Source organism: Corapipo altera, unplaced genomic scaffold, assembly GCF_003945725.1.
Source record: "Corapipo altera isolate COAL_440 unplaced genomic scaffold, ASM394572v1 118, whole genome shotgun sequence".
In the NCBI taxonomy this organism is placed as follows: Eukaryota; Metazoa; Chordata; class Aves; order Passeriformes; family Pipridae; genus Corapipo; species Corapipo altera.
Genome location: NW_020884991.1, coordinates 245,753 through 267,879, shown reverse-complemented (window position 1 = coordinate 267,879; position 22,127 = coordinate 245,753). Strand labels below are relative to the sequence as shown.

Below are 22,127 nucleotides of genomic sequence, written 5' to 3'. Positions count from 1 at the left end.
TTAGTTGTACTACCAGACTCAAGTGTGCAAAAATTAGAGCAAGACTATGTTGCTAGATATTTGAAAAGCTAGGAAACCCCCAAACTGAAGGAAGATCCTGGATGACTTTATTGAAAATTTCCCACAACAGCAGCTTCTTTGGTAGATGCACAGAGAATATTTTCTTCACTTGAATTTATTCAATTTATAAAATTGAATAATAAGTTCTTTCAAAGCTGAAAGCAACTTTAAATAGAAAATTCGTAAGAAAAATAAGCTTTATAGTCTATAAAACATGACTAGATATGATCTTGCACTTGACAGCAGGAAGATTTCCACTCCGAACAACTTTAAAAGGTGCAGAGAAGGAAACAAGCCATAAAAGAAGCCCCTGCCCATCTCACTTAAAAGCACTGATGATTGCCTGATGAGTGGTACCTCTCCTTTGTGTTGTTTTTGGTTGTAGCCCAGCTCCCAAGCTGAAAATCCTACCTTCACTCCTCTCCCTCAGGAGAGTTAACACTGCTTTAAGTAAAAAGGTTTCCAACTGCTGGGGCTTCAGTCAGTTTAACTGATTCCAAGTTAGCCCCTAACACAGAAAAATATTATTGTGCAGTAAACAAGTAATTCACAATGCTAAGAAGAATAAAACCTAAGATATATACAGATATATTGTTCAAAAAGAGTAACATGTTCTCTTGGTTAAGAAAAGTAAAACCAAAGGTAACACACAACCTATATTTAATAGTCAGCATGTTTCATAATGTGCAGGCTTTGAAAATTAAATCATTTTCTAAAGGACTGAAGTGTACAGAAATACCAAAAAAGCCAACAAGAATAACTATCTGGCTTAAAAATCAAGGCCCCTTAATACCCCAGATTTTAAGGAACAGATGTTCCAGTTTACCTCCCAAATACTCACTGTGTGGATAAGGGGAAAGTACAATACAGACAGCACAGAAGGACCTGTTGGCATTTATATTTCGAAGAAAGCATGTCCATAAACAGATACACTTTTACCCATAATAAGACTCCTAGTTCACCACAATTATAAGTTTTTCTCACATGGAGAAGCTTTGAATGAAACACATTTTAGCTCACTCTGGAATAATTCCAGCTCCAAAGGATTTCAAAGCAGTACTCAAAGACAAATTAAATGCTTTCTGCATGATGGTAAAGTATTTGAGTGAAGGAACTCTTCAACACTTTCTGAAAAGCCACAGATTTTATCTTTACAGTTAATATAAATGTGGTTTTGCCCATCCACAAGTGTTTAAATTATTCTTATAAGCTGTGGGAAGTAAATTAATGTCACAAACCTGCAGCAAATGTACTTCACTTTTATACTGTATTTTGATTATACTGCAGACCACCTTTTTAAAATTGCACCAGCATTATCAAAACCAAGCTCAAACAACTAAGAAGCCACTCATCTGACACACATATCTTCAAAAAAAAAAAAAAAGGACGAGAGCTGACATCTCAAAATACAACTGCAAAGATTTGCAACTGCTTTTCTTGTGCCACATTACTCAGGCCTGTCTAGACACTGTGTTAAGGTTGGTGATTTTCTGAACTGCTTGCAAAACTTGCTTAAGAGCCTGGAAAAAAAAAAGTCAAGAAAATAACTCTAGAGATAAATAAATGAAAATCTCATTCTAAAAAAAAAAAAACACCACCAAAAAACAAAACATCAAAACAGCATTTGCACAAGTCTCACACAGTGGACCTATTGTATTGTCTGGTGGAGTTTGGCATTTCTATCTAGAGCCAGTCAATAACAGGAACTCAATCATAAATGCCCTGCTTCCCGGCGAGTGCCACAGCCTCAGCTGTGCAGCCTAATGAGCCAGGGGCACAACAGTTTCAGCAACATCTGGAAGAAAAGTCCACCAGAGAAGGTTAAAAGTTTTTACTTGGTTTTAATAAAGCCAGTATTATTTCTTTGTTAAAGGAAAAACAAAAAAGCCCACCAAAACCAACCGAACAACAGAAACCAAACAACCCACACTCCTGATTCTTTCATTATTGCAAAAAAATGGTAGAACAGAGCAGAGGAGAAAAAAAAGGGGCAAAAAAATCAGCAAAAAAAGGTAATAAAGGGTAATAAAGAAAGGAAGAACAGCAGAAAAGAAAGGCAGGGAAGAAGAGTAGAAACGGGTAAAATTAAAAGAAGGGCAGAGAAAAGAACAGAAGGATGGAGAAGGTCAGAGAAGTTCAAAGAACTTCAAAGAAGGTCGAGGAAGATCAGGGATAGCTGAGGAAGGTCAGGGACAGTCCTTATTGAAGATACAGCTCTTCTGCTAAGAGTCCTTGTACTCAGAGCACTGCAGACACTTGGTGCAAGTTACCATGCTAACAGGAACATACTTAACTGATTTTGAAAATTACTAGCCTTTGAAAGAAACTGTGAACAAGCAGTTTTCCATAAGCCTAAAGATGTTACTACTATAAAAAAGGTAACCTCTTCTTAACACTTTCTCTTTAATATTCTTCTTATTCCTTTTTAATTCAACTGTGTTTTCACATTGTTCATTAAGCAGATTCATCCATTTATTGGTTTTTGAGAGGAATCCTATAACATTAAATGGGAAAAACGGAGTATTGTTGAAGGAACACTAAAACATAGCTCACTGTCTGTATACCACGTGTGTAAGAACCACTTAAGATCTGAATTAAGAAAGCCTTTATATGAAGCTCCCTCCACACAAAAAAAACCCCAAACCTGCTATAAATCTAAATATCTAGAACTCTGACTCCTACTAAAAGTGAAAAATAATCAGTAACTTTAATATGTGCATAAGTTGTGGTATTAAAGATGTCATCTTAATTACAATTAAAGCACTGAGGTCATTTCCTGTGAAAAAGCTGTTCAGGTTTATTAGTTCAGTGGAGAGTTTTCAACCTCAATTTTAAACTGAGAATCAAGATTTAGAGCAAAGGCATTTTCTGTGGTTAAACAAAGTCTTACTCACATTCAACATATTGCAGTCACTTGATTCAACATTATAAATCTACAAGAAGTTTCTGAACAGTATCAAAACTGATTAGACACCTGTATGCACACCTCATTTCATTTAGGTTAGAAATGCCTGTAGCTGTCCAGAACCTTCAAATATTTGTGTGGCTAAGATCTGTGCTTATTTAAAACAAGATCATTTTTGACTGACACCTTTTTGATTAGTATGAGTTTTCCAGTTCACATTTGTCAGCAATTGCCAAGAGGGGTTCAAATCCCAACCTCCCTCTGCACACAGTTCCAGTGAAAGAAATGATGGCCAACACATACGTCAAATTTAACACAGAAAAGTAAGTTTTTGTTTTGTTACTAAGATGATAGCTCAGTGCTTCAACTGAAAGTTGGCATCACCCACAAGTATGCCCAAGTCCATAGCTCACGCTTCATTGAGGTTGATCCCTGTGGGCTCCCTGCAACCTCCCACTTTACATTGGCCCAGCAGTCAAAATGGAGCAACACAGCTCCATCCCCTTCTAGCACACAAAGTTTCAGATAGAGAGTATTTTTCTTACCATAGTGCTCTGGACCAAAGCATTGTATTTGAGACCCAAATAACACTGTAAGCTATAACCTCATGGGAAACACATGACATGAAAGGGAGCAAGACCCTGCATATCACTCCTCCCAAACCAGGACTGTCTCCCTGACCAAGGCTCTCCATGGAAAAAATTGACAGAGACTACAATTTCTTTTCTCAAAAAATGAAATAATGACCAAAGTGCATGCATCAGGATGTATTTAATACCTCCCTCACTGCTGAGAGGATGAGAATGGGGACAGGCAACCTGAGAGCTGGATTCAATATCCATTTTACTTAAAGTCCTTCCTATCTCGCTTTCTTTCCTTCCCACTTTAGCTGGAGACTGCAAGAAAAGAGGGTCCTCAATTTTTGGAGACAGAAAAAGGGAATTGCACGTCTTTCTACTCTTCACATTTGTTTCCAAAGGGCCCCTGCTCAGCTTCTTATCCACCACTAGCACCAAGTACAGTGGCCACAGTACCCTCTATAGTCAAAGCACTCCTGCTGCTGCAGGCCCTGCTTCTCACCTGGTTCTTCCACATCTTTTCTTCTCTCTCATTAATGAACAGGATAGACAGTGATAAGGACTGAATCTGGCCAACATACCACATAAGGAGCAGCCTATTAAGCATAAAGTACTTTTAGATGTTATAATTTGCACAGAATATTTTTTTGTCTTTTGATAATTACATACAAGTGACTTTAAATAGCTAATAAATAGGCACTCACTGTTGTTATTTATCTAGCATTTTAAGAGTCACTTCCAGATTTAATTACATAAAACTCCATGTTAATGATATGTAAGAATGAGTAATTTTGCATTCTCAAAAATCAAAGATATCACGAGAAAATACTCAGAAAAAATACACATTTATTACACTTGGGAGAGATCAAGCATTTCCAATCTATTTATGTTCAAAACTGAAAATGTTAGTGCTAAGAACCTCAATGCATAACATGTCAGTCATTGTACAACAGCACAAAGACTGCATTTGGTATAACACAATAACACAGAACTGAAGGAAGGTTATCACTGTAGCACATGTGGTACTTATGGAGCCTCTAAACTTAAACTGTGATAAACAACATCTGTTTCAATTTTTAAAATAATTCAGAAATAGCAATAAGTAATTGTTTTTTAACAATAAAAAAATTGTCATTGTTTTGAATAATTAAAAAAATTGTCACAAGCTGTTATTCAGAAACCAACAAGTCATATGAACAGCCTATCCCAGGCAGCTTTCTGATGGAAAGACTGCTGCTCCATTTTGAACTTCAATCAAAATGGAGCACCAGATGCTTCAGTGAGTCATGGCATATCAGAATTTTTTAAAGGATGTATGTAAACATATAGGCTATTCACTTGATAGAGACAAACTTGTCTCCACAATAACAAGCCATATAGAATCCTAGGGCTTTGATTTTGAAATTAGTAACTAACGAGGTGTCCTTATACTGTCAAATTCAAAGGGCAACAAAACACTAACTTACTTCAAGTATAAAACTCCATGCTTTTCACTATCAGAATTGAAACTCTCCAGGCCAATCTATTGTAAAAGACCAAAATTTCATCTTCAAATTCAGAAAAAGGAAGCAAATCACAGTTTTTATGTCCAGAAGTTTCCAGAGCAGTAAGGGTGTCAGGATTTCTTCAGTCAAGAATTTGATTCTAATACCATGAAGAAAGTGGCCTGTAATGAAGCTAAAATGATGAAAATGACTGGTCACCACATAATCACTTCCTGCACATTGCTGCACATCAGTAGCAACAGCACAGTTCTTAGAATTGAACGTATCTGTCCACGAAGCATCCAAGACTATAGGACACAACACAAGTAAGAACTAGGAAACCTTGGAAGAGCAGCACGGGAAAACATGCCTGTAATCCTTCTGCATTCCATACAACCCAATACTTAAAGTTACTATTAAATTATCACCCCAGTTCCTAAAAAAAAGTTGCTGCTCCACTTGCCTCACCAGAACCACAGCTATAATGACACCTCATGCTACAATACCCCATATCACAAGCAGCAGCACAACACACTTTCAAACAGAATAAAAGGATCATCTCTATTCACGTGGGGCAACAAGTTTGTCTGGCATACCATAAAAGCACTCAAAAAGGATGAACAAGCTTGAACAAGTCCAGAGGAGGCTAAGGAAGATGATCAGGGGGATGGCGCATCTCTCCTCTGAAGACAGGCTGAGAGAGTTGGAGTTGTTCAGCCTGGAGAAGAGAAAGCTCCAGGGAGACCTTATAGTACCCTTCCAGTACCTAAAGGGGCACTTTACAGGCCCACAAGGATGCTGAGTCTGGCAGAAGAAAAAGGTCGTAAGGACTGGAACATGGTCAGCATGGAGAAAACTTCTTAGGAGTCAGACAGGCAAGACTGAGAAGTCCCTATTTGTCTGCATGAACAGACTTTTTCAAGACTTTATGAATATAGCCAAATCAGAGATAAAATCCCTTGTCCCAAAAAAGACCTCAAGACCATGCTCCAAACCACTCACCTCACCCTAGTGGTACAAAGATTATGCAACACTGTAAAACCTGCTCTTCATCCTCACACTTTGTTTTCTCTCATGGTTGGTTCATTCAAACTGACATGTCGTGAAACAGACAGTCAGTGCAGAAAATTTTAGGATCAGCTGTAAAAGCCTGGCAAGAAAAAAGAAGGCAGTCTTACAACAGGAAGTTTCAGTAAATCTAGGGAATAGAGCTACCAAACTCACCCATCATGGTGGTAGTAGAACCTTACAGAAGACCCCTGATACTCTGCATCAACACCACAATGTGTTGTCAAATATAATTTGTGTTAACTCACTTATGGCTTTCTTCCCTGAAGCATTAATTCAGACATCGGCAACTCAGGTTGATTTAGTGCAAAACTGTATTTAACAAATAGCATACACAACAGCAATAACTAACTTTAAGCAGTAACTCTTGTTAATAAATATCACATACATTCCAGCAGTTCCTCCTAGATCTTCCAAATTATAAAGTATTATTTAATTTTGTTTTCTCTATCCTCAATTGTCATGGCAGTTATCCATAAGCAAATTCTTCTCATTGAGGCTGGAATAGGAAAATAGCTCAGTTCATATGAGGAATCTGAAAATCAAAATGCCAGTGCTGTAAAACATGAAGAAATTGAACACATAAGAAAACTGAAAATATTCCAGGCATATGTAAGAACACAAGGATTTCATCCTACTTGCATTAAAGTTTATTTCCTTCCTTAAAAAAGAAAAAAAAAAAAAAAGAATGAAACTAAGTTTTCTCTCTTTGTCAGGACAACATAGCTTGAATCTTTATAACATGTATTTGCTACAATAACCACAGTGAATATATTTTTTGCCAAAAATCAGAAACACGTATTTCTAATTCTTCATCAGAGTCCAAGATTTTTTTTAAAAGGCTGCCACTACACCAAAGCAATACATACATTCTGCAACAACCTATTTTGAGTCCAGATGAACAAGATATATATAAAATTTTCAAAAGGTAACATTCAGCAAATGACTTGAAATGTTCTTTCAAGAAGATAAGTACAATTTTTGCTGGAAAGGAAACCTTATCACCTCCCGAAACTACACTCAGATGCAGCAGTTCCATAGCTCTTCACAGATGGAAGAGGTATGTAAATCTCTGCACATCTGGACACAATCGTTAACAGAAAAGAACAAAATTGTTGTTGGCTTACTTTGTGGCTTTTTTAAGCACATGAAAAATTCGAGTCTGGGAATAAACTGGCAACTTCGCAAGTCCCAGAGCAGGACAGATAGAAATATCATGAATTACTTCGCTCGTTACCTGGCACTACATCAACGCATAGCACTCCAGCTGTGACGCAGTGAAACTCTGTTGAGAAAGACACATACTTTATAACTTCATATCTAGAGAGAAGACTGCCCATTGAGGAGTTTTGCTCCCTTGACACTCAAATTGAGAAGCTGAGGGGCTGATGTCAACTCTAAAGTACGCCATCAGTTCCTCTGAAAGCTTGGAAAGGGAGGTGGGGAAATGGCAGCAGCTACAGCTGCTCGATGACAGTGGTTCTGACAACAGTTTTCCTAATAACCAAAACCTAACAGCACAGGAGGTGGGCAGCTAATTTTCATATAAAACAAATAAGGTACAAAGCAGAAAAGACCCAATGGGAGAAGAAATCTAAGGTAAAAGTAGGAGAGCTAATATACTGGAGGGACACAATTTCTTGCAGCTTAAAAATACAACCTTTCACCCATGATAAAAAGTTCAGGTTTAGACATTACCAGAGGTCTTTTCTGCAAGCATAGCCATTCATTTGGAGCATGCTGGGAAGTGCACTTACCCAAGTATTGTCTTCAGCCAGAGTAAGGTGTGCAGCCACTCTTCAAAAGCATGCTTTCAAACCAAGGAATGAACAAAGCAAAGACAGTAAGTCTAGGCAAGTGATTTCTTTCAAGGCATTAAAAAAAAAAAAAAAAAAAAACCAACATAAAGAGGCCAGGAAAATGTAAGGACTCTTATGATCAAATTTTTGTATACTGCATCCTCTCTTATTGACTAGGAGAGTTTAGGGGTTTTATTGAATACAAAATGCTAACCAAAAAGTTATCAGTTACTTGATTTCTCCCCTTATTGATGGCGGAAGCCTAAAAAAGCCGGGTACAGCTAAGGTACTGAAAATGATGACTAAATCGTGGTAAGAAAGAAATCAAGGAATCAAGTCAGAATTTAATAATACCACTACAGAAATGCTGATGTATAGCAACAATATTTACCTTAAGGCAGCTTGTCATATTTCATCTCTAACAGTTACTTCAGGAGTATCAAGTTTATCTACAACTTACTGCAACACCTAGACAAAGCAATTAATTTATTTAAACATGTAAACAAGCTTTCTTAAAAAATACTTATTTTGTTAATGAACAACATACAGTTTTACTCTTGCATGCTTCCACTGAAAGGGGTCATCCTACCTTTATCCTCCATACCCAGTGCCAGCTATATATTCCTGATGTTTTCCCAGCACCTGTGTGGCCAACCCAGGTCAACTAATGCTGAAGACCAACCGAAAACCCCTGAAAGAAGGTTTTCAGCTGGAGCAGATGTTGAGTCCTCATCTTTTCATAGCTCTTAGTTTACTTGCAACCATCAGGATTGAACACAAATAATCTTCCATTTCCTGCCCTAGACATACTGTTGCATCATCTGTCTCTCATGAGCTGAAGATTTGATTTGGCTGCAGCAATGAAGATAGACCCATTGAAACAACCAAAACTAGAGGAAGGTCATCCAGAAGCTTTAACTTCATGATTTCTTCTCCTCACTCTCTAGTCCCCACCATCTCCCCAACATTTTCAACAGATTAGTCAGTCTTCTGCCATAGAATTAATGAATTAAGAGTGGCTAAATTTATTAACAAGGTAGCAACGTTAGGAGTGTTAGTTCTGCAAGGCTAGTCTCCATGCTAATTAACAAAATCTCCTAAAAGCCTAATAACAACTTTCAGCTTAATCCAGATCAAGTATTTAATTACCTAAACTGTTTAAAGGCACAGCTATATAGCCAAGCATATCTGATATAATTTTGAAATCTGAATCACAGTGTCATCAATTGCACATAAACCTCACATACATTTTTCAAATGTCAACAAGCTCAGGTAGAGGCCAGAGAGAAAGAAGTGTATCAGTACCACACCATGTCTGCAAGCCATGTTTCAACAGCAGTCCCAAAGAGGTTGTAACTAGAGTTGAACACTGAATTATTTGCTTTATAGATGCCAGGAGCCACACGCAGAAAATTGCTCACTTCTGAAACAAATTACTCCCAGTTCAGTTTCTCCAGAGGTCAAGATAATTATGTCCTGGTGTATTATTGCATTAACCAGCACTGCCTGGTAGAGGCAGTGTGCCAGTCTTCAGCTGCTTTAAAATGAAGCTCAGTGATAACTGCACAAGAGAGCAACAGGTTTTACAGTTCACTCCATGGAGGGTTGTCTGAAGAGTGATTATATCCACCTAAGCTGTTCCAGATTCACGTTCTGTACACAGTCACTCATTTGTCCTCCTAACCCCATCACCTACACCAGACCTAAGGGGGAGCAACAGAAAGCCCTGCAAGGGGAACTCTGTCTTCTGTCACCTGCTCTGCTAAAAGCACAAGACATCTCTATATACACCCAGCAAGAACTGAGGGAAGACTTTACTGCTATATTCATTTTTCCTTGCTGGTGTCTGAAACACAAGCATCCAGGCTTTTCTTCACACTTTTGCTATACCTGGTATTCCCTCAAAGAGCTACAGCTCCTACACTGTCCTGCCAGCCCAGCAGCAATGGCAGAGCAGTAACAGAGAGATCCATGTTTCCTCCAAGAAGACTGACAACAGAAACATCAGATAGTATGAGGCTGCCCACTGTCATAGGCAAGCCAGTTTCTTTCTGCTTTTCACCCTAACACAGAGCTGCACTTGAAAAATTAAAAGTAATGAATACTTTCAACATATGGATTTTTATGACTAAAAACCTCAATAGCAAAAAGAGTCAAAAGGTCTCTCTGCAAAAATTAATTCTGGAATTAATGTGATTCATTTGAAAACTTACCAAGTGTTGTCTTATAAGAATTATTGTACAGGAACACCTGTAAGGAGCCAGCTATTAATAGTACCGTGAAACTGTCAAACAAAAACAAAGAAGTGCTACTTGTGGCACTGTGATTAAGGCTGCGTCAGGAGTTTGATTTTCGTGACTTTAACGCCCTGCTGTAAAAATGGCCTTCAGCAGAAGCAAGCATATTGTGACTGCACCCATAGGAGAATGCTTTGTTTTCACTGGGTAAAATGCAAGAGTTAACTATATTTTCATATATAATCTCCAAAAGTAAGATCTAGAATTTGCAAACTGTTTTGGGAAATAATCACTGCCAAATAGGACTACACCTTAAAAGACAGTTTGATAAACAGTGTAAGACAGAAACTTGGTAGAGCACAAGAAACTGAGAAATAAGAATGTGTGATTTTTCTGTTTTGGCATACGTTTGTCAAGAATTAAAGTTATATGAAAGAAACTGCCTGCTAATACACAGTTCACAACTATAGATCTTCATAACTTGGCCACCATTTGCTTAAAACCAGAACAGTTTTAACAGATTTATGTTTCAAAAGGCACCATTTGACATTCAAGCAAGAAATTCATAACTAAATAATAAGCAGTGATTAGCCTTGTGCAAGCACAAAATTAAGAGCCCCACTTACACTGACACAGGACCTCCATAGGACCCAAAGAAGAAGGAAAAATGCAGCATTTCAATCAAATGCATGTTAGGGATGCATTACTGAAGAGGTCCTGCAATAAAATAGCATCTTCTTTTAAATAAAAAACAGAGTCAAATCACAAACAGAATGCGACCAGAACCCAAAAGAACTTCTGCCCATTGTGTTTTGATGCATCAGGTACACTGCCAGCACTCTGGATTTTATTCTAATTAGCATTAAGTCTAAATTACAAAAACATTATTAATTATCTTAGAAGGCTAGCACCCTTGACTGCCCCTGTATGGAAAAGCAGTAATGTCTCTTAGTTACAATAGTAAGATAATTCAATTAAACACTGAATTTTAACAGTCTGCATCTGCCACACAACCATATATAAACTACGAACTATGTTTCCTCCACATTCATAATGCTGAAGGCAATACCATCCTATTGTAAATATACAAAAAGTAGTTTTTCCTCCTGGCCTTTCCTACATTTTTTTCCCTTATCCCATATTAAAACAAAGCCTCCTCACTGAGACAATCAGAAGAACATGTTGCACTAGAAAGATTTAAAGGCAATGCATCTCCCAAATTCTGTAGATTTATAAACTCTCCCCTTCTTCTTTCCCTTGGTCCCAAACACGTGAGAGAAAGCTGAACGTACACACACAAAACGTTAAATCAAAGTGAAAAGTCCCATCTGAACTGTAAAGAGTAATTTTCTAATTGAGTGGTGTTCTGTTTGTTAAAAAAAATAAAATATTTGAGTTGATAATGAGCAAGTGCCACTCCCATAAGTTCAAATTATTTCTTAGTGAAAGCAATTTAAAAAAAAAATTAATCATGGAAACCACCAGACTGAAAGTCAAAAACGGCTCTCGATCAAATTGGTGACTCAGCAGACTGAATGGCTTATAAAACTTCATTAGGAATGTGAGTTTGTACTTCCTTCAAAAGAGTCTCTCTTAATAATTGATTTTTGGCCACTCTTTCTCTTTTCTTACCATCCACAGCTATGAACTGGCCTTCAACACACAGAGGCAATACAGTAGCTGCCAACATTTGTAAGTAATTATAGGGAGGTTTTACAAGAGGAAGATGGACAGTCCTTAACTTACACCAAAGTGCCACAGTCTCAGTAAACCGATAGAAAAAAAATACCCAAATTCTCCAGAGAGTTTTGGAAGTAAAGCCATTACATTTTTGCCTGGAAGCATGGTTTAACATCAAAGTCACAGTACACACATGATAGAGAGCAACATAAGACACGTTACTGAGGCCAGGCAAGCTGAAAAATCAAAACATGCTGGTTGGTTCCTCAAACGGAAAAAGGATCAGGGACAGAGAAGACAGCAGTGACAATGCAGCTGCAGTGCTGTGCAGAGGGTGCTCAGGCAGCAAGTAGGGATTTGGCAGCACAGTTCCTCTTCAGATCAATTCCAAAGCAGCAGACTCACAGGAGCAGTACAAGTACTCAGTCCCCATTTCTTTAATTGCATATAAACACATGTACTGAACCATATGCTCTTTTTACTACAAGACATAATACAAGTAATCAAACTCTATCACCTTTGTTAATCCTATAAAGTGCTTTGGATTAAAAAAGTGCTCCCTCATAACCAGATGAAGTGCTACTCAGGACAATAGAAGTATAAACCCCATCAGGTAGCCACCCTAAGCACCTTTCACACCCAGCAGAGGAGATAGGCTTATAGCCAATGCAATTCACAGCATCAGGCTTCCTAAGGTAGGCACTTGCCTTTGCTCAAATATGCCTGGCCTCTCAATCAGCTAGAGGGTTCTCACTCACTGAAACAGATGCCTAGACAGCTTGCTCAGGTATTGAAACAGCTAAGCAATAAGGTTCCTACCCAAGATGACAGAATCCATCACCAGTAACACCTGCTTGTACAAAGGAAATGAAATGGATTCAAGTAATTAATGAAAGTTCACTATCATATTTTGAAGTCACACCAAGTAATTCTGAGAAACTCAACCTACTTAACCAATGTCAAGAGTAAGCTGTATGTCCACCACTGCAAATACTCGTTATGCAGCTTCTCCACCAGTTAACGTATTTTAAACACATGTGCACGCTCATTTCCTGCTTTACACATCTTCATGTTCACTAAAAATAACCATAATTTTACAGCTCTCTCGATTTATCAAAATCAAAACCACAGCATCACTGCTTAGGAAATTTTAGTAGTCTTAAATTTGTTTTCAGTTTGCCAAGTCTGTGTTACACTTCCCTTTAACTGATCAAGGCAACAGACAGATGTGAGATCTCGGGGTATGACTAAAACTGATAGTTTGCATGTGACAGAGCTGACTTGCACTCTATAAGGAATTTCCCCATTTGAGTTACTCTCCAATTTTAAGAAGTCTGATCACTCATAATGTTTAAACAAGCAAAGCAACAGACAATGTAAATATTTGTTCTATCTAGACTTCACAAATCAAAAACATCAGCATAATAATGCATTTCCACAAAGATGATTTTTAAACATGACTAAATATTGAGCCAGCATAAAGAGAAGAGTGTGAAAACACAATGAAAATACAGCAAGTGTCATTTTGGAGATACAGTCAGTCTTATGATCTTATTTTATTCTTAAATAACAGAAAATTCTCAAATTAGAAAAAAATCCTCTTCTCACTTTAAAGTGCAGAAAAATGACTGAAACAGTTGCACTATACATTCAATTATAAAGTGCTGCAATAAGAACATAGAAATATTTAATGTATATCAGGTGACCTTAAGAATTTTAATAAATCAAATACATGAAGCAAAACCCCACGGTTGTAAGTTTTCAGTCTCTGATCAGCTACAAACATAACTGTTCTCCTAAAATGGATTAGCAAGGGCGTAAAGCAAAATTTAACTCTTAGTCTTCATAACTTCCTTGCCCTCACATGCCAAGAACAACTCTCCAACTTTATTTTGCCTGCAGATCTACAACCACAGAGTACCACTGCTCTTCAAAGGCCAACCAGATTCTGGAACAGCTTCCAGTATCATTGAGAACACTGAGGGGAAAAAAATTACTCATTAGCAAAGAATCTGTAAAGGTCTGCCGATAACAAACCAGGCCTGGGTTTCAGCAGATCAATGCTTGACCAGTAACAGCCAAATGAGCACCAGCAAAAAGCCTCTCGGCAGTACCTTCTTAAGTATTCCCATGCAACACAGTCACCTCAAAAACGCACCTAAAAGGTGGAAGAATATAATATTTTGCATGCAAGCCTGAAGAGTTCTGTGTCCCTTTTATACTGTTTATCTTGTAGTATTTTAATAGTATTTAATTTCAGAGGCAAACAGCATGCTCAATTTTGGCAGGAATACATTGACAGACTATTACTGTGTAATCATGGAAAGAATTACACTGACATCAAAACCACAATTATTTAGTTGCACGAAATCCAGAAAGTGTAGCCAGAAATTTCAGTTTTCAAAACCAAACCTGCTCCACAGTAATGTTTATGCTCTTAGAGAGTGGTATCAGTGCTAAAAAAAGGGAAGGACACTGATCCACAGCCAAAGATAGTGTGTGTGTCCCTTATCTTTCCAAAAGAGAAATCTCAAAAGGAAGCTGTGGGTCATCGCCAGTATCACTGATTAAGCCCAGCCATTGCTAATGCACCTAAACAGTCTGCATGCGCCAAACAAATGTTAGGAAAAAAATAGACCAAATAACCACACCCCACTACAGTGTGCCTGCAATTTGATAAGTAGCAACTTAAATGGTCAGATATTGCTACCCAGTTCCAGAATAGCACCAGCAGAAGTTTACAGGTAAGACCTAGAGTAGCAGTCAGGAAGGACTGCAGCATATCAAACTAGAAGCATAAAAATAGGAACAGTCAGGAGTATTTCCTGCTTGACTTAGGGTTTTATGTTCTGCAAGACATATATACCAATCTATATGCCTTGGGAAGGCTTATTTCCATTCATAAAGTGGTAAATATCCTCAAGCTACTTCTGGCATGGGTTCAGACATCATAGGATACAAACAAAAGAACTGTCTACTGTTTTGTAAATTGGGAGTTGGGTGGGTTAAGGCTTCCTTTGCAGTACGGAGACACATTACCTCAAGCTGCCTATGAATACACAAGAATAGTTACAGGATACCTGACAGTATAACCAAGAGCCAAGAGGCACATATGTAATAGCTATGCAGGTATCAGATGTGCAGCAGAAACAAGGCATCTTCTCATTACAGCAAAAGCACTCAGACGTTTAACACGGCAAATTTTTTGCTTCTGCACTAGAATTCATCACACAGGCTGTACGAATTCTCCTTTAAGAAGAACTTCCAAGCAGCAGTAAATCGGTCAAATGACAGCTAAAGCAAAGTCCTACAGAAACATTTCATAAATTTTGACTATATCTTACTACATTTAATAGTTAGGCAGATTTTTCTAGCATATTTTCTTCCTGTTATTTTGAAGGTGTTCAAGCATGGCAAATGCAGCATTAGCTGGTTTACCTACCTGGAAACTCTTTGCAAAACACCAAGATCTATGGCATTCCACACCCAAGGCAAGTACAACTTTGCAGCTGACATATCTGTTGGATCACTGTGCTTCTGAGCATCACAACACAGTAGCTGACAATATCACAACACCTAACTGACCAATTTGACTGTACAAGGCAAGTTGTACCATTATTCAACAAAATGGAGTCATTTTAGGGTACAGTATCAAATGCTCCTCCATGGTACTTATTACTGAACTAACTGCAACCAGATCAAAGTCATGTTAGACTTAATTTGATTACTGCCAGATGACACTGTTGAGTTACAAATCAAAATTCAAGTTTCCCATTAAAAAAATAATAAAAAAGAAGAGGAAAGGAGACTTTAACAGGAAATATTCCTGAAGAAGGAAGCTCGCCTTAGGTACACTGCTTTGTGCATATTTGTGACTAAAGAAAAATTGTTACAACATTTACACTGAGGAAGTTCAGTTGCTTAACACCACATGTAAAAAGCATGGGTGATACAAGATAAGCTAGTTTACATCAACTTGTTTGGCAGGCTTTACAAAAGGTTCATTGTGGATTTAGATTGCAAAGCCTGTGCACACCCAGAAAGGAACAAGCTATAAGGACTTTCCAGTAATAATAACAGGCAACAGGAGAGAATTCCACTCTTTCACCTCACCTTCTACAGTTTTGCTTAACTGAAAGTTTTGGACTTAACTGCATCCCCCAATTCATATACATATGATCCAAAGGAATTCCTCAGCTGAGGTTCTTAGGGGGCGGGGGGGGGGGAAACAAACCAGTGGACTCATATGAAAGAGGAAGGAGGTAGCAAAAATAGTAAAGAAAAAAAACTTTTATTTTGCTCACTTGGCCAAAAAGCAACCAAAGTAGCAAGAGATTTAGAGCAAGAGAGAGCATATACCCGTGAAAGAGGAAATTGGACATCTACCATGCTGACGACCTGCTCTTGTGCCATTATTCACTCAGTGCTTCAAGGAAACCATGCTTTCCAAAATAAACCTGAGTTGTGCTGCAACAGTGTAGGAGAAACTGAGCTGACAAGTTTGTAAGAAGTTACTTAATCAGGATGCTACTCTAGACCCAGAACTCTCAAGAAGTTGGGATAAAGTTGCTAGAAATTTCCAAGAGAGAGAAAGTACTCCCTGCCCCTCAAACTAAATTAAAGTATAGGTAAGTGCAAAGAAACTCAGCCTTGGTACTCCTCAAAGACATGAGGTGAAGGCAACAGGAAGCACCACTAGGATGAATACCAGTATCACAAATGCACTGAAAAACCTTTTATTCAACATTTTATTTATTATTTATAGGGATCAGAGTAGTAACCTTCACAGTATCTCTTCACATAGGCCATCGGCAGGATCAAGCACTCCATTTTCCTTGCCCTTCTGCATAGCTATTTATTTTCTAAGAAACTGGCTCCCTTGTGCAGAAAGCTCAACAGTCAAAATGATCTGAAAGAGACAATCAGAGGGGAAAAAAAGACCAAAAGTTAGTGGGAGAAGATGAAGTCAGAGGGAAGAGATTTTTACAGGAGTTCTCTATTCAGATTGGGTTGGCTGTACATACCTAGAGAAGACAATGCTTCAGCTCTTTAAAACTTTAGGAAAAAAAGAAATACAGGTTCTGTCTATGCCAACAGTCACCAATCTTCATTAAATTAAAAAAAACAAAACCAACAGATAAAGACTAAGCAAGAAGCATGCTGCTAGCAATAGGATATTCTGTTCTTCTTGTCAGTCTGGGCAGCAGTGGCAATAGCACCCCTATCCACAGCGTTAGAAACCTTCATAAGAAATGTTGCTTGAAGGAAGTCATCTTCCCAAACTCAGTTTGGTTACCATGTGTCTATCTGTTTCATATCTTAACACCATTAACGTGAACTTTAATATTTTATTTCTCCTGGAATATTTTCACTATTTTATCTACTTTCACAGCAGGTACACATCATAGTATACAGTACCTTATAATTCGCTTGCTGTTCACAATGTTTTTTGATCCACATCCTGTATATATCCTGTTCAAACACAAAGGAATCAGATTGACTGTACTGGTCTTCACGTTAAAAGCCTGCTAGCTGAGCCAGGCTACCAGAACTTCCCTCTCTAGTATACAGCTAAAGAATAGACTTAATTGGCAGCCACAAACACTGAGCAAAGCTGTACAAAGACGGAAGTTAATACATCAAGACACACATGAACTAATCCTGTATAAGTGATACTTTTTATCATTAGTTTCTTCTAGCTTACTTACGTTCAAATGCCAACATTAACTGCACAGTTCTGAAAGGCAATGGAATACAGCTGGGCTCATCTGGGCAGGCACAGACCAGCCTAAGTCCCAGACTCCCAGTTCTCAGAGAAGACAAAAGTCCCATCAGTCTGCAAATGTTGTAGAGTATAAAACACATATGAAAGAGTAAGGCATTGAACCATGTATTTATAGATTGCTATTAATACACTAGTTGAATTAGACTATCTGGTAGCCCTCCTCTCTTCAAAAGGGAGTCAAGGCAATCAAAATTCAGGTATCTTTCTGCAAATAGGACCTCTGTTTTCAGATAATATTCTAGTCTCCCTTTTCAGTATTTGTTATACTACTTTTCAACAAAATACCTTTTCCTCAAGAGTTTCGGATAAAAGTCAATAGCAACACTTCTTATTTCTATCCTGTAAAAGGAAAAGACCTGGAATTATGTCTTAGGTAAGCTTAGGTTTCATGCCAGAGCCACTATTCATTTGTTGCAAAGTTTTCAAAAAGCCACTTATGCCATCTTTTCACAAACTGCAGGTGTTCAACTTCCAATACTGTGGAAGAGATGCAGAATCATACAAGTTTACATTGAAAGGGACCTCTGTGGATCACCCAGCTCAAGACAGGGTCAACTAGTGCAGATTGCTTAGGGCCATGTCCAGTTTAGTTCTGGATACCTCCAGGGACAGATACTCAACTTCTCCAGGCAGTTTCTTCCAGTGCTTGATTCCCCTCATCATTTACAACAACACAATCAAAAAAAACCAACCCCAAACAATACATACCCTCTCAAGTTTAAATGAAGTTTCTTGTAGTTCAGTTTGCACCCAAGTGTTCATAAATCTCTGTATCCTCAAACTGTGATAAGGATGTTCAACACACCTGAAATTCTCACTCAAGACAACTCCTGGCTACTCAGAGACAAACTGAGATACTGTACCTGGTTTCAATGAAGACAATATTTGTTTAAATGAAAAGGCAACAATACTAATATTTAACCTTAGCCAGAAGGCTATTTGCTTTAATGAAAATGCAGCAATGCTAATATTTAGGTTTAGTCAGTGTCAGCAAAAATTGTCCTCCTATTTCTATGCAGAAAAGCAATCCTTTCAATTTTATCCTTCACCGGGCAAACCAATGTCCTGTCTCTGGCACAAAAGGCTATAATGTTTCTCTGCATCTGTTTTTCACGTATATACACATTCCCCAGTGACACAGATTCCCACCTCACCACTTTATGGCAATACTGAAAGAAGCTTTCAAAAAACTTTAAACTGTTTCCTCTACAACTCTTCTCCAAGAAACAAATTTATTTTAGCCACAACATATTAAAGAGTTTTATAGCCACACTCCATATTACTTATTTCTTAGTATTAAAAAAAGAAGAAGAAACAAATAGGTGATGTTCTCTTATTATCGATACTTTGCCCCATGGAGTCTGGTTTCATCTCAACAGCCAAATTTAAAAAAAAAAAAAACAAACAAAACAAAACTATTTAACCTCAATTCACAACCGCAAATCTTGCTTCCTCAGTATCTTTCCCCCCTCTTTTGATACAGTTAACCTTTTTCAAACTATGAACTGTAACACCTGCATCAAACTTGCAGTACACATATATAGGGGTTTGGTGTGTTACAGGAATAGCAAAGGCTGTAAGCAACTGAACTTCTGATACCAGAAAGACAGAGGCAGACCCCAAACTTTACCTACATCACCCAATTCAAAAGAATGTTCTTATATTTCTTCATCCACACTCTTCTGTCAGTTGTATTTTACACTATCTTAGAGTTTAGTTCAACGTTCTGAGGTTGCTACCTTAAGTTTTGCCAAATGGAAGTTTTATTTGACAGAACTGCAGGCAAGAGAACAGAAGCTGGTTCTAATGCAGCTGCAGTAAGAACTCTCACAAGACAGAAATGCAACTGATTTCTTTATCTACAATTTGCAATACCCTCTGGGCATATACTGGCACTGAGCTCTAATGCATTTCTTCATTCAAAACTGAGCTTTGCAAGTGCCTGTTGAATTATCTCAGTGTTCAAACTCTTACCTTCCTGTCTCTCCAAGTAAATCAGGACAGAATCAGAGACGACATTTACTGCTCATAATCCAGGAACTGAGTGGGGAAAATAGAAACATCAACATATAACCTCATCATTAGGCTCAGACAGATTATTTCTCGGTGTTTCTCCAAAAAGTCAAATATCTAAATGCTTCTACAAAGCATCAGTTTTTAGAAAGTCAGTCAGACTGATTGCAGTGCAATCAGACATTCTAAAGAGATATTTAAATGCAATTTTAACAGACATTTAGTCACAATGTCTAGAAAACAATGCTGTCAAAAAGTACTGCTTTAGTGGTTTCCAGAAATAAGTGACAAGCCATGTTTGCATATCTAGAATTACATTGTTAGTAATACTGGTGTTCAAAATTCCCATTTTTACAGAATAATTCTTCAAGGTACCAAGGTTTGAAAAGTCCAGCACATCTATATTGCATTGTGAAAGCACTCTTCCAATAAGAGTCACATTTGAGGTTTGTTTTGTTTTGCTTTAATACACACAACAGGCCTGTTTTATTTGAAATACTTTTCTTTAAATGAAGAAAAAGGTGCTATGCATTACTCACAAGTAGTCTGCCAGCAGACCAATACCTACATGACACTTCAGAAATGTTTCATCCATCTAACCACAGCAACTGGCTCACTCTGGAAGTTATTTAAAAGAAAAAAAAAAAAAAGCAAAGTGTGGTTCATCCCACTGCTGTGGTGTGAGAAAGAAGATAAGGGAAATCTCAATACTGCAAAAGGAGTATATAACACCACTGCCTATGTGCTTAGAGTCTCTTATCAGTAATGCAAGTGGTAGAATGATACCGATTTCACTGTAACTCCACAGGCGAATGCAGGATTTGTAGAGGTTCATACATCTGCTTTGATTTCATAGAAATCAAGGTTCAGCCCTTGTAGCCAGAACGGTGTTTGAGTCCTGACCATACAATTAAGAAATTTGCTTTCCTTTGTGGCTTCACCATGCATATTGCAAACTCTTCCTTTTATGTGGCCAAAGGTCACAAACTCACTTTCCTACCAGTAACACATTTGCCCTTGCAGATACCTGTCCTTTTAACATATTGTATCTAGAAGAAAAGCAAGTCACCAGAACTGGTTTTGTCAACTGGTGCAGTAAGCAGGCAAACAGCACATATCTCCAGTCACTCACTATACAGGGGAACTGTGCAGACAGCCCATCCTCTTCTGGCACGCTGTAAGGTCTTATGAATCCCATTAAAAGTCCATTAATCAGAAGTCACAGTTGTACCATATCTCCCTGTTATGTTTCAGTTAAAAGTTGCATCGTCAGTCATTTCCCCATTATCAAACCATAACCCTACCTGAACTCAACTCTTTCTCCATCATAGAAAGAAAATTCCATCTTTTGTCAGTAGCCCTTAACCCAGGAAGGGCTGCTACAGTTCAAGCAGCACCTTCCTTGGTCCAAGAATGCTCTAAGAACAAAAGTACTACTGCACATTTGCCTGTAATTGTCATGGTCCTGTTAGCTCAGTACCTACCTCCCACCTATTCTTGTTTCAGGGCCTTAGTTCAGCAAATATTCTCAGAGTACACTAGCCACACATAAACAAAAGCAGGTTCCTTATACAATGCAACTGTGCCAGCTCACCTTTTGCAGTAGCAGAAAGAGCTCAGTTTAAGTAAGGGGAGTTTACCACTTGATTCTGTTCTATATCATCTTCAGTCTGAAGAGATCTAAACCTTTATCTCCCACCTTGAAGGAGCACCGCTTTCAAGGAAGAATGTAAAACAAACCGAGTCTCTTTAGCCCCATAGTTGAAGTAACTGCCTGGGAAAGACAAAGCCTGAGCTCTAGCTTCCACTTCAGCATATTTTTACATTTTACACATGGTAATTAACTTTGAAAACATATGGCACTAGGATTTTCTCCAGGGAGGGGGACATGCAAGTCTGCCTGTTCTCAGATAAACAAAATCCAAGTGTCCCATTTCTGGGTGAGGCCTCTCCAAATAAAACAAAAGCTATTGCGTAAAAATAAAGAAAGGGAGTGAAAGATGGTAAGGAACAAGTACTATGGTTACTTTCTTTAAAGTTCATCTAAGAAAAGAGGGACTAGGATTCCTGGCAGCAGATCTCAAAATCATGGAGAACTACAGGACCCCAGAAGAGGCCACACTCTACATAGAACTTTCATCTTAAGCCAAGAGTTGGCACAGTCCTCACTAAGGAAGCCCACCTCTCTGGCTAACTTTCATGTATCCCAGGCCTTTACTAGCTCTGGGTCTCCACACATTCCAATGCTAAATAATATGCCTTGCAAAGGTTAAGCTGAGAAGGAAGAGCTGCTTTGAAAATAGAGAAAGTAACATAGAGAACACAGTATTGAAAGAATCATGGCATTGTAGCTACAGGCCTCTAACTTACTACCTTTGATGAAGAGAAATGTACTTCTGTCAACAACCTGGAAGACTTTTCACACAGCACCAAAGTAGTCCTTGGGAAAGCTCTGACTGTGCTCTTGCTAAAAACAAACATCAAGCAAAAGTGTTAGTATACAGAGATCATTAGTTTT

General features: G+C 38.1%; 1 protein-coding gene and 1 long non-coding RNA gene across 4 annotated transcripts in view; both read right to left on the bottom strand.

Annotated features, from left to right (window-relative positions):
• The window catches only part of GMDS (GDP-mannose 4,6-dehydratase), a 417,587-nt gene that overhangs the window by 393,363 nt on the left and 2,097 nt on the right, over nucleotides 1-22,127 (bottom strand). The window lies entirely within an intron of this gene.
• Nucleotides 16,542-20,967, bottom strand: LOC113958204. Of its 2 annotated transcripts, XR_003531449.1 has the most exons (5): nucleotides 20,914-20,967; nucleotides 19,571-19,636; nucleotides 17,882-17,935; nucleotides 17,520-17,647; nucleotides 16,542-16,720 (listed from the first exon to the last, which is right to left on the bottom strand). It is a non-coding gene; the product is annotated as an uncharacterized LOC113958204 (long non-coding RNA). The 2 variants fall into 2 exon arrangements; XR_003531448.1 differs by having other exon boundaries at nucleotides 19,571-20,961.